The 16,174-nt window shown below is 45.8% G+C and overlaps 1 pseudogene; it reads left to right on the forward strand.

Annotated features, from left to right (window-relative positions):
• Positions 1-15,734, forward strand: part of LOC106611147 (potassium channel subfamily K member 10-like) — a 41,129-nt pseudogene extending 25,395 nt beyond the window's left edge.
• Positions 15,735-16,174: the final 440 nt, after the last annotated feature.

Consider the following 16,174-nt stretch of genomic DNA (forward strand, 5'->3'; position numbering starts at 1 on the left):
GTATACAGGGGGCACCGGTACCGAGTCAGTATGCAGAGGTACAGGCTAGTTGAGGTAATCTGTACATGTAGGTGGGGGCGAAGTGACTATGCATAGGTAACAAACAAACAGCGAGTAGCAACAGTTTACAAGGGGGGTAAAAGCTGTTGGAGCCTTTTGGTCCTAGACTTGGTGCTCCGGTACCGCTTGCCGTGCGGTAGCAGAAAAAACAGTTAGGAGTCTCTGACAATTTTATGAGCTTTCCTTTGACACCACCAATTATATAGGTCCTGGATGGCAGGAAGCTTGGTCCCAGTGATGTCCTGGGCCGTTCGCACTACCCTCTGTAGCGCCTTACGGTCAGATGCCAAGCAGTTGCCATACCAGGCGGTGATGCAACCAGTCAGGATGCTCTCGATGATGCAGCTGTAGAACCTTTTGAGGATCTGGGGGCCCATGCCAAATCTTTTCAGTCTCCTTGGGGGGGAAAAGGTTTTGTCGTGCCCTCTTCATGACTGTCTTGGTATGTTTGGACCATGATAGTTCGTTGGTGATGTCGACACCAAGGAACTTAACTCTCGACCCGCTCCACTACAGCCCCGTCGATGTTAATGGGGGCCTGTTCGAACCACCTTTTCCTGTAGTCCACGATCAGCTACTTTGTCTTGCTCACATTGAGGGAGAGGTTGTTGTCCTGACAGTTCTCTGACCTCCTCTCTATAGGCTGTCTCATCGTTGTCGGTGATCAGGCCTACCACTGTTGTGTCGTCAGCAAACTTAATGATGGTGTTGGAGTCGTGTTTGGGCACGCAGTCGTGGGTGAATAGGGAATACAGAAGGGGACTAAGTACACACCCCTGAGGGGCACCAGTGTTAAGGACCAGTGTGGCAGACGTGTTGTTGCCTATTCTTATCACCTGGGGGCGGCCCGTCAGGAAGTCCAGGATCCATTTGCAGAGGGAGGTGTTTAGTCACAGGATCCTTAGCTTAGTGATGAGCTTTGTGGGCACTATGGTGTAGTCAATGAACAGCATTCTCTCATAGGTGTTCCTTTTGTCCAGTTGAGAAAGGGCGGTATAGAGTGCGATTGCGTCGTCTGTGGATCTGTTGGGGCGGTATGCGAATTGGAGTGTGTCTAGGGTGTCTGGGAGGATGCTGTCTGTGAACCATGACCAGCCTTTCAAAGCACTTCATGGCTACCGACGTGAGTGCCACAGGGCTGTAATCATGTAGGCAGGCTACCTTCGCTTCCTTGGTCACAGGGACTATGGTGGTCTGCTTGAAACATGTAGGTATTACAGACTCGGTCAGGAAGAGGTTGAAAATGTCAGTGAAGACACTTGACAGTTGGTCTGCGCATGCTTTGAGTACACGTCCTGGTAATCCATCTGGCACAGCGGCTTTTTGAATGTTGACCTGTTTAAAGATTTTGTTCACATTGGCCTCCGAGAGCGTTATCACACAGTTATCCAGAACAGCTGGTGCTCTCGTGCATGCTTCAGTGTTGCTTGCCTCGAAGCGAGCATAAAAAGGCATTTAGCTTGTCTGGTAGGCTCGCGTCTGGCTTCCCCTTTGTAGTCCGGAATAGTTTTCAAGCCCTGCCACATCCGACGAGCATCAGAGCTGGTGTAGTAGGATTCAATCTTAATCCTGTATTGACGCTTTGCTTGTTTGATGGTTCGTCTGAGGGCATAGCGGGATTTCTTATAAGTGTCCGGATTAGTCTCCCGCCCTTGAAAGCGGCAGCTCTAGCCTTTAGCTCAGTGCGAATGTTGCCTGTAATCCATGGCTTCTGGTTGGGATATTTACGTACAGTCACTGTGGGGAAAACGTCATCGATGCACTTATTGATGAAGCCAATGACTGTGGTGGTGTATTCCTCAATGTCATTGGATGAATCCCAGAACATATTCCAGTCTGTGCTAGCAAAATAGTCCTGTAGTGTAGCATCCACGTCATTTGACCACTTCCGTATTGAGCAAGTGACTGGTACTTCCTGCTTTTGTTTTTGCTTGTAAGCAGGAATCAGGAGGATATAATTGTGGTCAGATTTGCCAAATGGAGGGCGGGGGAGAGCTTTGTATGCATCTCTGTGTGTGGAGTGAAGGTGGTCTAGCATTTTTTTCCCCCCTGGTTGCATATGGGGCGGCAGGGTAGCCTAGTGGTTAGAGCATTGGACTAGTAACCAAAAGGTTGCAAGATCAAATCCCCGAGCTGACAAGGTAAAAATCTGTTCTTTTTCCCCTGAAAAAGGCAGTTAAACCACTGTTCCTAGGCCGCCACTGAAAATAAGAATTTGTTCTAAATTGACTTGCCTAGTTAAATAAATGTGACATTTTGGTAAAACTGATTTAAGTTTGCCTGCATTAAAGTCTCCAGCCACTAGGAGCGCCACTTCTCGGTGAGCATTTTCTTCTTTGCTTAAAACCTGTTGGGGATAGGGGGCAGTATTTGCACGGCCAGATAAAAAACGTACCCGATTTAATCTGGTTACTACTCCTGCCCAGTAACTAGAATATGCATATAATTGTTTGATTTGGATAGAAAACACCCTAAAGTTTCTAAAACTGAATGGTGTCTGTGAGTATAACAGAACTCATATGACAGTCAAAACCCTGAGACAAATCCTGACAGGAAACTGAAATCTGATGTGTGGATATCACTTCAAACATTTGCCATTGAAACACACAGGGGCTTATGAATCATTTAGCACTTCCTAAGGCTTCCACTAGATGTCCCCGGTCTTTACAAAGTGGTTTGAGTGTCCTACTATCAAAACTGACTGAAAGAGAGGCTGTGGAAAGTGGTCACAGGTGGAGGGCCATTTACCATTATTACGTGGCCGCCCATGGCTACCCTTCCCTTTCGAAACTTTTTGAAAGACAATGCAAACGTCCCCATGGAATATTATTGAAGCTCTGGTTGAAAAAGGCCCTAAAGATTTATGTTATACAACGTGTGACATGTTTGAACGAACTTAAATACATTTTTTTTGTACATTCGTGACGACAAGTCCGACTCACCACGGTACATTTTCAGTAGCCTTCGGAGCGCGCTAACAATTGGGACATAAATGATTAACTTTTTCGAACAAAACTACATTTGTTATGGACCTGGGATCCCTGGAAGTGCTTTCTGATAAAGATAATCAAAGGTAAGGTTTTATTTACAATAGTATTTTTGATGGTTGATTGTTCCAAGATGGCTCCAACATGTATAGCCTAGCCTATGTTGCTGGGCATACCACGTCGTTAATTGCAAAGTGTGATTTCCCAGTAAAGTTATTTTTAAATCTGGCAAAGCGGTGGCATTCAAGACATGTTAATCTATAAGTCTTTGAATGACAATATTACATTTTAACAATGTTTTCGAATAGTTATTTTGTAAATTGTAGCGCTGATTCACCGGAAGCATTTGAGGGAAAAGATTTTCTGAATATCACGCGCCGATGTAAAATGCTGTTTTTATATATAAATATGAACTTTATCGAACAAAAAATGCATGTAGTGTGTAACATGATGTCCTAGGATTGTCATCTGATGAAGATTGTCAAAGGTTAGTGCTGCATTTAGCTGTGTTTTGGGTATTTGTGATGCATCTAGTTGCTTTGAAAATGGCTGTGTGATTATTTCTGGCTGGGTTCTCTCCTAACATAATCTAATGTTTTGCTTTTGCTGTAAAGCCTTTTTTAAATCGGACAACGTGGTTCGATTCAGGAGAGGTGTATCTATAAAACGGTGTAAAATAGTCATATGTTTGAGAAATTGAAGTTATAGCATTTATGAGGTTTTGCATTTCGCGCGACGCGATTCCCCTGGCTGTTGATTAGGGTGGGACACTGGCCCAGACAGGTTAAAGGCCTTATTGAGTTGGTTGAGAGCGGTCTTAGTGCCAGCTTCGCTTTGTGGTGGTAAATAGACGGCTACGAATAATACAGATGAGAACTCTCTTGGTAGATTGTCGTTGCATCACCTGAGGCACTCTACTTCAGGTGAGCAATACCTTGAGACCTCTTTAATGTTACACTTCGCGCACCAGCTGTTATTGACAAAGACACACACCCCCACCCCTCGTCTTACCAGAGGTAGCGTTGCTGTTTTGCCGGTGCATGGAAAATCCCACCACCTCTATATTGTCCCTTTCTAAATTCAGCGACGTCTCGGTGAAACATAAGATGTTACAGTTTTTAATGTCCCGTTGGTAGGATAATCTTAATAGTAGGTCATCAATTTTATTTTCTAACAATTAGCAAGCAGAATGGAAGGCATTGGGAGTTTCCTCGCTCGCCTCCGGCTTCTCAGAAGGAACTCCAATCGACATTACACTGGTGGAAATCTGTCCTTTGGTCTGTTGAGTGCAAATTTGAGATTTTTGGTTCCAACCGCCATGTCTTTGTGAGACGCAGAGTAGGTGAACGGATGATCGCTGAATGGGTGGTTCCCACCGTGAAGCATGGAGGAAGAGGTGTGATGGTGTGGGGGTACTTTTCTGGTGACACTGTCAGAGATTTATTTAGAATTCATAGTCCCACTAAGCGCAAGTCCCACTAAGCGCAAAAAAAGATGGGTTGGCGAATCACTGCAGAATGCTGTGGTAGCCATGCTGGGTAATTGTGCCTTGAATTCAAAATAAATCAGTAGTGGTTTCTTTGCAGCAATTCGACCATGAAGGCCTGATTCACTCCTCTGAACAGTTGATGTTGAGATGGGTCTGTTACTTGAACTCTGTGAAGCAGAGTGGTGAACCACAGTGGTTGTAGAGGGTACACCGTGTCAGCATCCACAGGGAACGAGTGGTCACTGAATGGGTTGATGAGCATGAAAACAGTACCATACGCCTCCTATTAAGACACTTTGTTGTTTCCTTTATTTTAGCAGTTAACTGTATAGGTGATTTCCAGATTCATTGGAAAACAGTACACGTATGCCTGAAAACAGCATGTTCTATCATGCTATCAAAACCGACGGCCCTATTCAACCAATCCAGGTAATCAGGTTTATAAAATAAACAGTTAAACAGCCCAATTAGATACACACACCGTACTTGATGTCCTACTTTTTAATACCAACATTAGGAGCACCTTCTTAATATTGAGTTGCACCCCCCCACCCCCCTCTTTTGCCCTTAGAACAGCCTCAAGTTGTCGGGGCTTGGAAGATATCGAAAGCGTTACACAGGGATGCTGGCCATGTTGACTCCAATGCTTCCCACAGTTGTATCAAGTTGGCTGGCTGTTCTTTGGGTGGTGGACCATTCTTGATACACATGGGAAACTGTTGAGTGTGAAAATCCCAGCAACGTTGCAGTTCTTGACACAATTTGGTGCACCTGGCACCTACTACCATACCCCGTTCAAAGGCACTTGAATGGCACGTACACAATCCATATCTCAATTGTATCAAGGCTTAAAAATCCTTCTTTAGCCTGTCTCCTCCCCTTCATCTGCACTAATTGAAGTGGATTTAACAAGTGACATCAATAAGGGATCATAGCTTTCACCTGGTAAGTCTGTCATTGAAAGAGCAGAGTTCTTAACGTTTTGTATACTCAGTGTATATGAGAGGGCATGTTCAGTGATGTGTAGAAAGTAATGCTCCTTTGCTGAAGATATGCGGTTCAGTCCATCTCGCTCCGTATTTGTGACAGGAGGGTAGATATATCCATATTTCATGAGGGAGTACACATCACCACCACTTGACAGCATGAAGGACAAGTGAGGTGTTCACTAAGCAGGCGTGTCTTGGTCTTGTATTTGTATATTCCCATCAAGAAGGCTACAAGTGCTGAGGCAATTTAATTTGAATGTTCATTCTAATCCACGATTCCCTCCTCTGAAATGGCTCTACTTCAGCAGAACTGCCGTTTATTCTAAGGCAGTTAAAACTCTTTGGGCTAGGTGGGACTGGCCAACATCCGGTGAAATTGCAGAACGCGAAATTCAAAATACAAAATTCGTAATATTAAACATTCATGAAAATACAAGTGTCTTACATTGTTTAAAAGCTTAACTTCTTGTTAATCCAGCCTCTTTGTCAGATTTCAAAAGGCTTTACGGTGAAAGCACACCATGCGATTATCTGAGGGCAGCGCCCCGCGTACAAAAGCATTACCAACATTTTCCAACCAAGCAGAGGCATTACGGAAGTCAGAAATAGCGATAAAATAAATCACTTACCTTTGAAGATGTTCTTCTGTTTGCAATCACAAGGGTCCCAGCTACATAACAAATGGTCCTTTTGTTCGATAAAGTCCTTTATATCCCAAAAAAGTCAGTTTAGTTGGCGCGCTTGACTCAGTAATCCACCGGTTTCCCGGAAGTTACCAATAAACTTCGTCCAAACAAGTAAAAGAACATTTCTAATCAATCCTCAGGTACCCTAATATGTAAATAAACGCTAACATTTAAGACGGAGAATAGTATGTTCATTACCGGAGATAAATAATGAAGTGTGCGCCCTCACTGACGCGCGCAACAACACATCAGCTAAAATGGGAGCCACCTAGAAAAACTACAAATTCTCGCTAATTCTTCAAAAAACAAGCCTGAAAATCTTTCTAAAGACTGTTGACATCTGCTGGAAGCCCTAGGAACTGCAATCTGGGAGGTATTCCATTGATTTCCCCATAGACAGGCATTTTAACCTGATATGGCTAGGGGGCAGTATTTTCACGGCTGGATAAAAAACGTACCCGATTTAATCTGGTTACTACTCCTGCCCAGTAACTAGAATATGCATATAATTATTGGCTTTGGATAGAAAACACTCCAAAGTTTCTAAAACTGTTTGAATGGTGTCTGTGAGTATAACAGAACTCAAATGGCAGGTCAAAACCTGAGAGATTCCTTTACAGGAAGTGGCCTGTCTGACCATTTCTTGAACTTCTTTGCCATCTCTATCTTTTCCAAAGGATCTCTGCTCTAACGTGACACTTCCTACGTCTTCCATGGGCGCTCAGAGCCCGGGAAAAACCTGAATGTCGTCATCCCAGGCTGAAACACATTATCGCCTTTGTCAAGTGGCCGATCAAGGGACTGTGGGCTTAGGCGCGTGCCCTGGCCGCCCCCGTCTTTGTGATTTTTCCTCTGTTTGCCCGAAAAGGAGATTCCCGGTCGGAATATTATCGCTTTTTTACGAGATAAATTGCATAAAAATTGATTTTAAACAGCGGTTGACATGCTTCGAAGTACGGTAATGGAATATTTAGAATTTTTTTGTCACGAATTGCGCCATGCGCGCGACCCTGATTTACCATTTCGGATAGTGTCTTGGAACGCACGAACAAAACGCCGCTATTAGGATATAACGATGGATTATTTGGGACCAAACCAACATTTGTTATTGAAGTAGCAGTCCTGGGAGTGCATTCTGACGAAGACAACAAAAGGTAATCAAACTTTTATAATAGTAAATCTGATTTTGGTGAAGGCTAAACTTGCCGGGTGTCTAAATAGCTAGCCCGTGATGGCTGGGCTATGTACTTAGAATATTGCAAAATGTGGTTTCACCAAAAAGCTATTTTAAAATCGGACATATCGAGTGCATAGAGGAGTTCTGTATCGAAATCGTCCCACCTACGCAACAGCGAGTGTAATCCCGTGGCGCGATATTCAAATACCTTAGAAATGCTATTACTTCAATTTCTCAAACATATGACTATTTTACACCATTTTAAAGACAAGACTCTCGTTAATCTAACCACACTGTCCGATTTGAAAAAGGCGTTTACAACGAAAGCAAAACATTACATTATGTCAGCAGAGTACCCAGCCAGAAATAATCAGACACCCATTTTTCAAGCTAGCATATAATGTCACATAAACCCAAACCACAGCTAAATGCAGCACTAACCTTTGATGATCTTCATCAGATGACAATCCTAGGACATTATGTTATACAATACATGCATGTTTTGTTCAATCAAGTTCATATTTATATCAAAAACCAGCTTTTTACATTAGCATGTGACGTTCAGAACTAGCATACCCCCCGCAAACATCCGGTGAATTTACTAAATTACTCATGATAAACGTTCACAAAAAACATAACAATTATTTTAAGAATTATAGATACAGAACTCCTGTATGCACTCGCTATGTCCGATTTTAAAATAGCTTTTCGGTGAAAGCACATTTTGCAATATTCTGAGTAGATAGCCCGGCATCACAGGGCTAGCTATTTAGACACCCACCAAGTTTAGCCCTCACCAAAGTCAGATTTACTATAAGAAAAATGTTATTACCTTTGCTGTTCTTCGTCAGAATGCATTCCCAGGACTTCTACTTCAATAACAAATGTTGGTTTGGTTCAAAATAATCCATAGTTATGTTCAAATATCCTCTGTTTTGTTCGTGCGTTCAAGACACTATCCGAAGTGTAAAGAAGGGTGACGCGCCCGACGCGTTTCGTGACAAAAAAAATCTAAATATTCCATTACCGTACTTCGAAGCATGTCAACCGCTGTTTAAAATCAATTTTTATGCCATTTTTCTCGTAAAAAAAGCGATAATATTCTGACCGGGAAACCGTGTTTACGTTCAAAGAGAGAGAAAATAAAAACATGGGGTCGCCTCGTGCAGGCGCCTCAGTCTCATTGTCCTCTGATAGACCACTTACCAAAGGCGCTAATGTTTTTCAGCCAGGGGCTGCCTCGACATCATTCAGCTTTTTCCCAGGTTCTGAGAGCCTATGGGAGCCGTAGGAAGTGTCACGTTACAGCAAAGATCCTAAGTTTTCAATAAAAAGAGTCAAGAAGCCCAAGGAATGGTCAGAGAGGGCACTTCCTGTACAGAATCTTCTCAGGTTTTTGCCTGCCATTTGAGTTCTGTTATACTCACAGACACCATTCAAACAGTTTTAGAAACTTTAGGGTGTTTTCTATCCAAAGCCAATAATTATATGCATATTCTAGTTTCTGGGCAGTAGTAATAACCAGATTAAATCGGGTACGTTTTTTTATCCGGCCGTGCAAATACTGCCCCCTACCCTCAACAGGTTAAGATAACTGACTCTATGCTCTGTCTGTTTCTCTCGTCCTCTTTCCCAGCATGCCATAGACGCTGTCAGTGCAGGAGTCAGTCCGATCAGAGACACATCTTACAACTCCAGTCACTGGGACCTGGGAAGTGCCTTCTTCTTCGCTGGGACCGTGATCACAACGATAGGTATCCTCCACTACCAAACCTATTAACTCGTGACTCGCTCCTCTGATTAACTGAGTACAATAAAGCAATAGCACTAGTCTACTTTGACGTGTAGGCTATGAGGTAACCTACAGGTGCTGTGACTCAATGTATTCAAGTGCAGCTCTGTCAACGTTACACAACTGTAATGTAATGTGTGCTAGTGTAACAGCTGTCTTCAGGAATGGACCAAGGCGCAGCGGGAAAGTGGATACTCATAGTTTAATTAAAAAAAGAGTAAAGCATCCACGGTGAAAAACAATAAGCAAGACAGCAACAGTTTTACAGGCTATACAAACGCAGTGCAAAAACAACTACCCACAATCCCAAAGAAAAACACACCCTTATATATAGGACTCCCAATCAAAGGCAACTCAACACACCTGCCTTCAATTGGGAGTCCAATCCCCAACACAAACCCTTAACATACAAAAAACCTGCCACATCCTGACCAAAACTGACACAATACCTCCCTCTGCTGGTCAGGACGTGACAGTACCCCCCCTCAAGGTGCAGACCCCGGAATGCACCTAAAAAAAGAAAACACAAAAAAATCCCCAATACCCCAACAAAACCAATAAACAATAACCCCTAAACACTAAGGAAGGGAAGGGAGGGTGGCTGCCGTCACCGACGGCACTGTGCTACACCCTCCCTCCCCAACCCACCTATCTTGGAGATGGCTCAGGTGCAGGACGTGGACCTCGCTCCACCTTCGGCGTCGCCCACTTCGGTGGCGCCGATAGCTGCGCCGGGCAGATGGGCCACTCGGGCTGACCCTGGCAGACTGACCACTCTGGCTGGGCCGGAAGACATGCGGGCCACTCTGGCTGGGCCGGAAGACATGCGGGCCACTCGGGCTGGGCCGGAGGACAGGCGGGCCACTCGGGCTGGACCGGAGGACAGGCGGGCCACTCGGGCTGGGCCGGAAGACAGGCGGGCCACTCGGGCTGGACCGGAGGACAGGCGGGCTACTCGGGCTGGACCGGAGGACAGGCGGGCCACTCGGGCTGGGCCGGAGGACAGGCGGGCCACTCGGGCTGGGCCGGAGGACAGGCGGGCCACTCGGGCTGGGCCGGAGGACAGGCGGGCCACTCGGGCTGGGCCGGAGGACAGGCGGGCCACTCGGGCTGGGCCGGAAGACAGGCGGGCCACTCGGGCTGGGCCGTAGGACAAGCGGGGCACCCTGGCAGATCCGGGCAGTCGGGCCGCTCTAACTGATCCGGGCAGTCGGGCCTCTCTGGCGGCTCCGGGCAGTCGGGCCGCTCTGGCGGCTCCGGGCAGTCGGGCCGCTCTGGCGGCTCCGGGCAGGCGGGCCGCTCTGGCGGCTCCGGGCAGGCGGGCGGCTCTGGCGGCTCCGGGCAGGCGGGCAGGTGGGCGGCTCTGGCGGCTCCTGACTGGTGGGCGGCTCTGGCGACTCCTGACTGGCGGGCGGCTCTGGCGACTCCTGACTGGCGGGCGGCTCTGGCGACTCCTGACTGGCGGGCGGCTCTGGCGACTCCTGACTGGCGGGCGGCTCTGGCGACTCCTGACTGGCGGGCGGCTCTGGCGACTCCTGACTGGCGGGCGGCTCTGGCGACTCTTGACTGGTGGGCGGCTCTGGCGACTCTTGACTGGCGAGGCTGGACTGACGCACTAGACGCCTGATGCGTGGGGCTGGTACTGGACGTGCCAGCCTGGAGACACACGCATCTCCATGCTAGTGCGTATAGCGGGAAACCCCGGACCGTCGAGGCGCACTGGCGGTCTTGAGCGCAGGGTTGGCATCACCCCTTCCGGCTCGATGCTCACCTCACCCTGGCACATGCGGGGCGCTGGTACAGGGCGGATTGGCCTGTGCGTACGTATAGGCGAGATGGTGCGTACCTCAGCGTAACATGGCGCCCTCCACCTCATACGCACCTCCCTGTAATCACGGGTAGCTGGCTTACGGCTCTTCCTTGGCCTGGCCAAACTACCCGTGTGCCCCCCCCCAAAACATTTCTTGGGTGTGCCTCTCCGGCTTCCTCGCCAGCCGTGTTCCAGCATAACGTTCGCTCCCTTCTCCTGCTGCCCCGCTCTTCTCAGTGCCTCCACCTGTTCCCATGGGAGGCGATCCCTTCCGGCCAGGATCTCCTCCCAGGTGTAGCATCCCTTGCCATCCAGGATGTCCTCCCATGTCCATTCATCCACGCTGTTCTCTTGTGGCTTCCTCCTCTTCCGCTGCTTGGTCCTTTTGTGGTGGGTAGTTCTGTAACAGCTGTCTTCAGGAATGGACCAAGGCGCAGCGGGAATGTGGATAAGTGTGGAAAGAAAAACAACCCCTTCTATATAGGACTCCCAATCAAAGGCAACTCAACACACCTGCCTTCAATTGGGAGTCCAATCCCCAACACAAACCCTTAACATACAAAAAACCTGCCACATCCTGACCAAAACTGATACAATACCTCCCTCTGCTGGTCAGGCCGTGACAGCTAGCAGGGAAATGGATAAAAGAAAGACTGGAAAAAGAATGCATCGTTCACAGGATGTACTTCATGCTAATGTGTGTGTGTGTGTGTTTACTGTTCAAGTCTCACAGCGTGTCTTCACAGTACATCATTTACTGATGATAATAGCTTTCTATCAGGAGGTGGGAAGGAACCGTGTCACTATGATGTGTTTTTAGCAGAGCATATGAATTCTATTTCATCTGTTTACACAATTACTCTGCTTCTCTCACTGTGGATAGGGACACACATCCCACCGTGCTGGTTCAGATGAAGCTGTGCTCTAGTCATCCCCGCCCATGTTCAATCTCTCCGTTCACTGCAGGTTGTAATTAATGTCATGTTCTCTGAGTCCAACCTGATTATTTCCTCTCTTGGTGTTTATTTACCTCTAACCTCCAACTCCTGGAACATAACACAGGCCTTGCATAACAAAACACCACTGTGACAGGTTACGGGAACATAGCTCCCAGTACGGAGGGAGGGAAGATCTTCTGCATCCTGTACTCCTTATTTGGCATCCCACTGTTTGGGTTCCTCCTGGCTGGCATCGGAGACCAGCTGGGGACCATATTTGTCAAGAGCGTCTTGAGGGTGGAGAAGATATACAGGGTAAATTGGATTACTTGAGAATTTAAGGTTATGTACATGGGAATTTACTGAAACTGCAGATGAGCACAGGATGCTTTATGAGGTGATTCAAGTTAACTATCAGCAACTTTCGATCAGAATGTTAAATTCATTTAGACACACCATGTTTGATGAATTATTTGGTGAAGAAAAGGGTATTTGAAAATGAGTATTTGGCGCCTGCTATGTAACCGAGCAGTAACTATAATAGCACCTATAATAACATAAAATGTTCCATTGACTCTAAAGAGGCAATATGCTTCCCACAGTGAAAACCAAGCATGTTACCTCCACCCCATAATGACCCTATTCATTGTAAACGGCACAATGCCTTTGATACAGTTATCCCTGTAAAGGCTATACGTCTGTTATCCAGGTATTAGGCCAGGCTCGGTGAATGGATTTGAACTCTTGTTCCCCCCCAAGGAGTTAACACATGAGTCAGGCTAGCTGAGGCTGAGATTATGATGTGCTCTTTGTAGTGAGGGCAGAGGTGTTTGATGGAGGCTGAGAAGGTAGAGGGCCAGGACCTGATTGAGATTCTGTGAGCAGGCTGTATGTATCAAATGTCTCAGAGTAGGACTGCTGATCCCTGTCCATATAATCATATTTATTGTGATCTAAAAGCTAAAACTGATCCTAAATCAGCTCTCCTACTCTGAGTTTTTGTGACAAAGGGGGAATTTGGGAATCGGGCTTTTCCTACTGGATTAATGGAGGGTGGTTTTGGATGCTTTTCTCTTTGGTCTCTGGAGTGATTTGGCTAATGGATATTGATGCATAGGGCCATTGACTAAACTAATTCTCTTCAAACATACTGTGTCTTTCAGCGAGAAATGTAGTTAATATGTATTTAGTAAACAGTTTTATCTTTTGAGTTCTTGTTGACTTTTTTTGTCCTGAAGCAAAAACAGAAACAAATAAGCCAGACCAAAATCAGATTTACCTCCACCATACTCTTCATCCTGGCCGGGTGCATAGTCTTCGTCGGTGTCCCGGCGATGATTTTCAAACATATCGAGGGATGGACGACTCTGGATGCTATCTACTTTGTTGTCATCACGCTAACAACGATTGGCATCGGGGACTATGTGGCAGGTATGATAGTGTTGTAACAGGTTAATGTACTGTGCCTTAGACATACATTTGTTTAGTCCTCTGTTTCGACTCACCATTTTCTCCTCTCTCGCATTTGCATTCAATCCATGTAATGTGAAATTAGATTATCTCTATGAAATGAGCTAATGGAGTCTCCATCAACCCAAGAGGTTATGTACTTGTTTTGTTGTGTCGTCATTGCATTTGATAATCCCGTGAATAATGATGCTATAATTGACTGCCTAGGGGAATATTAGAGAAAGACTAATCCAAAATAATTCAAAACCCAATTACAAACTTTGTGTTTGTCAAACTGAAACTTTCCGCCTCCCTGGTCCTACTAATCTGGCTTTAATTTAAAAAAAATAATAATTGTGCTACATTTTTTATTGTTGACAATAATTTGGCAGTAGCAGGCATCAATGTATATACATAGATAATCCAGTAGTTGGCATCCAATGTAACAACTCTTCCACTGTTGTCCCAGGTGGGGATCGGAAGATCGAGTACATGAAGTGGTACAAGCCCCTGGTCTGGTTCTGGATCCTGGTCGGTCTGGCCTACTTCGCTGCGGTCCTGAGCATGATCGGAGACTGGCTCAGAGTGCTTTCTAAAAAGACCAAAGAGGAGGTGGGTGCTGCTCATTCAATTAAAGTGCCTGTCATTACATTATCTAAAGCAGTGGAAACTAAAAGGTCACTCTTTCCCTCCCCTGCCTTCCTTCAGTGACTGTTTTGTTATTATGTCTCGTTGATGCCCCTGTCTGGAGCCCCTGAGACAGACAGACAGACAGACAGACAGACAGACAGACAGACAGACAGACAGACAGACAGACAGACAGACAGACAGACAGACAGACAGACAGACAGACAGACAGACAGACAGACAGACAGACAGACAGCTGTGTGGGAGAAGTGGTTAGATATCCACTACCCACTGAGCACAGACGTCAGTTCAACGTCTAGTTTTGATTAACATTTGGTTGAGTTGTCAACTAACGTGAATTCAACCACCATGTCACCATGTCATTGTATTTACTGTAGGTTAAAAGTTGTGAAAAAAAATATGAAATTCCCTTATGTTGATGACTTTTTAAAATCCAATCAGTTTTCCACATTGATTCAACATAAATCACATTAAATGTTTTTGTTGAAATGACGTGAAAAGAACGTTGATTCAACCAGTTTTTGCCCGGTGGGTAGTGTTTAGGCTGATGAGTGAATAGTGAGCTTACTGAGCTATTTATCTGTAAGTACAGTATGGATGGATACTGTGATATTAACTTTCCATGGAAGGTGCCTTGCTTTTGTCTGAGGGGGAAGTTGTACAAGATCTAATCAATTAGATTTCCAAAGCACCCCCTCCACCCTCATGCCTCAATCTCCATCTTTGTGTGATTTCAGGTGGGGGAGTTCAAGGTCCACGCCGCTGAGTGGAAGGCCAATGTGCAGGTCGAGTTCCGGGAGACGCGTCGGCGACTGAGTGTGGAGATCCACGAAAAGTTGCAGCGGGCCGCCACCATCCGCAGCATGGAGCGCAGGCAGCTGGGCCTGGAGCAGAGGACCCACACTCGGACATGCTCTCCCCAGAGAAGAGGGCCATGTTTGTCAGCCTGGACCAGGGCCGCTTCAAGACCTCCTCCCAGGAGAGCATTGACACCAAGCTGAATAACTTGAGGTTGCGAGGGGCAGGGGAGCTTTGTTATGAGCAGTGGAGAGGCAGCGAGCAGACCCAGCAGGCCTCATCAGAGGATGATAAGCTCTTCAACCTCCGCTTCCGCTCCCTCACCAAGCTAACCAAGAGACACAAGAACTGTGACCTGAAGAGTAACATTCCCGATGTTGTGCGGGGGGCCTGTGAGGCAATGGAGAAGAGAGAGGAGGACGTGAAGGAGGAGGAAGGGGGCGAGAGGAAGAAGGGCAACACCAGCTTGACAAATTTGGAATATGCAGACGAGCGCATTAAACTGAACGGTTTTGTACCGGCTCAGGCCAAAGAGAGGGAGAACGATAGAATGTTGGAAGGAAGAGAGCTTGAGTCCCAGCTAGAGTGTGCAGATACAGAGACTGAGTGAGAGAGAAGAAGCCTGTTTTTATGTCTCAAATTGCTGTTTTTTCTATGCTTAGACTGTTCTGAGTAAATAGGACTGTTCTGTTCAAAATCAACAGTCACTGTGCCCTAGTAAAGTGGAGAGAAAAGAGACAGAGGCTATGGTCTAATTTGGTGAAGACCTCTTTTCTCTTGGATAGTACTGGACCTACCAGAATCTCCTTTCCTTTTTAACAATATCCCAACAAAAAAGATGCAACGTGGGATATATCTTCTCTTTGTTACCTGAGGCTTATGTAAGCAAGGAACCCAGTGAACCATCCCAATTAAATTGGCACCAACTATATAAATCTTCACTTATTATTATTATTATTATTATTCATTTCACACCAGCTATTTTTTGCCCAGGCTGCTGAACAAATATGACTTGAGGGGGAACTGGATCGATATACAATGTGTGCATTTACTGAAATGATGTGTAAAATTATTCGTACATTGGTTATGAAATGTAGCCCTAGGATAATCTACTAGTCTTTTATAACAAAACCCTCTGATTGTGTATGGTTTTGACACTAAGTTGGTGTTCTAAAGCTGTCGATATGAAGTATAGAAACTTTAAAGTTTAGGGCCAGCTGTCCTGTTATAATTTCAACCAAATGAAATGTACTACATTCACAATTTAGTACTGTTTAAGTGGAACTACTAGAAAAGTAAGGGATTTTAAGGGCTGGGGTTTAAAAACAATTACATTTAAACTATTTTTACT

Source organism: Salmo salar, chromosome ssa09 (assembly GCF_905237065.1).
Source record: "Salmo salar chromosome ssa09, Ssal_v3.1, whole genome shotgun sequence".
Lineage (NCBI taxonomy): Eukaryota > Metazoa > Chordata > Actinopteri > Salmoniformes > Salmonidae > Salmo > Salmo salar.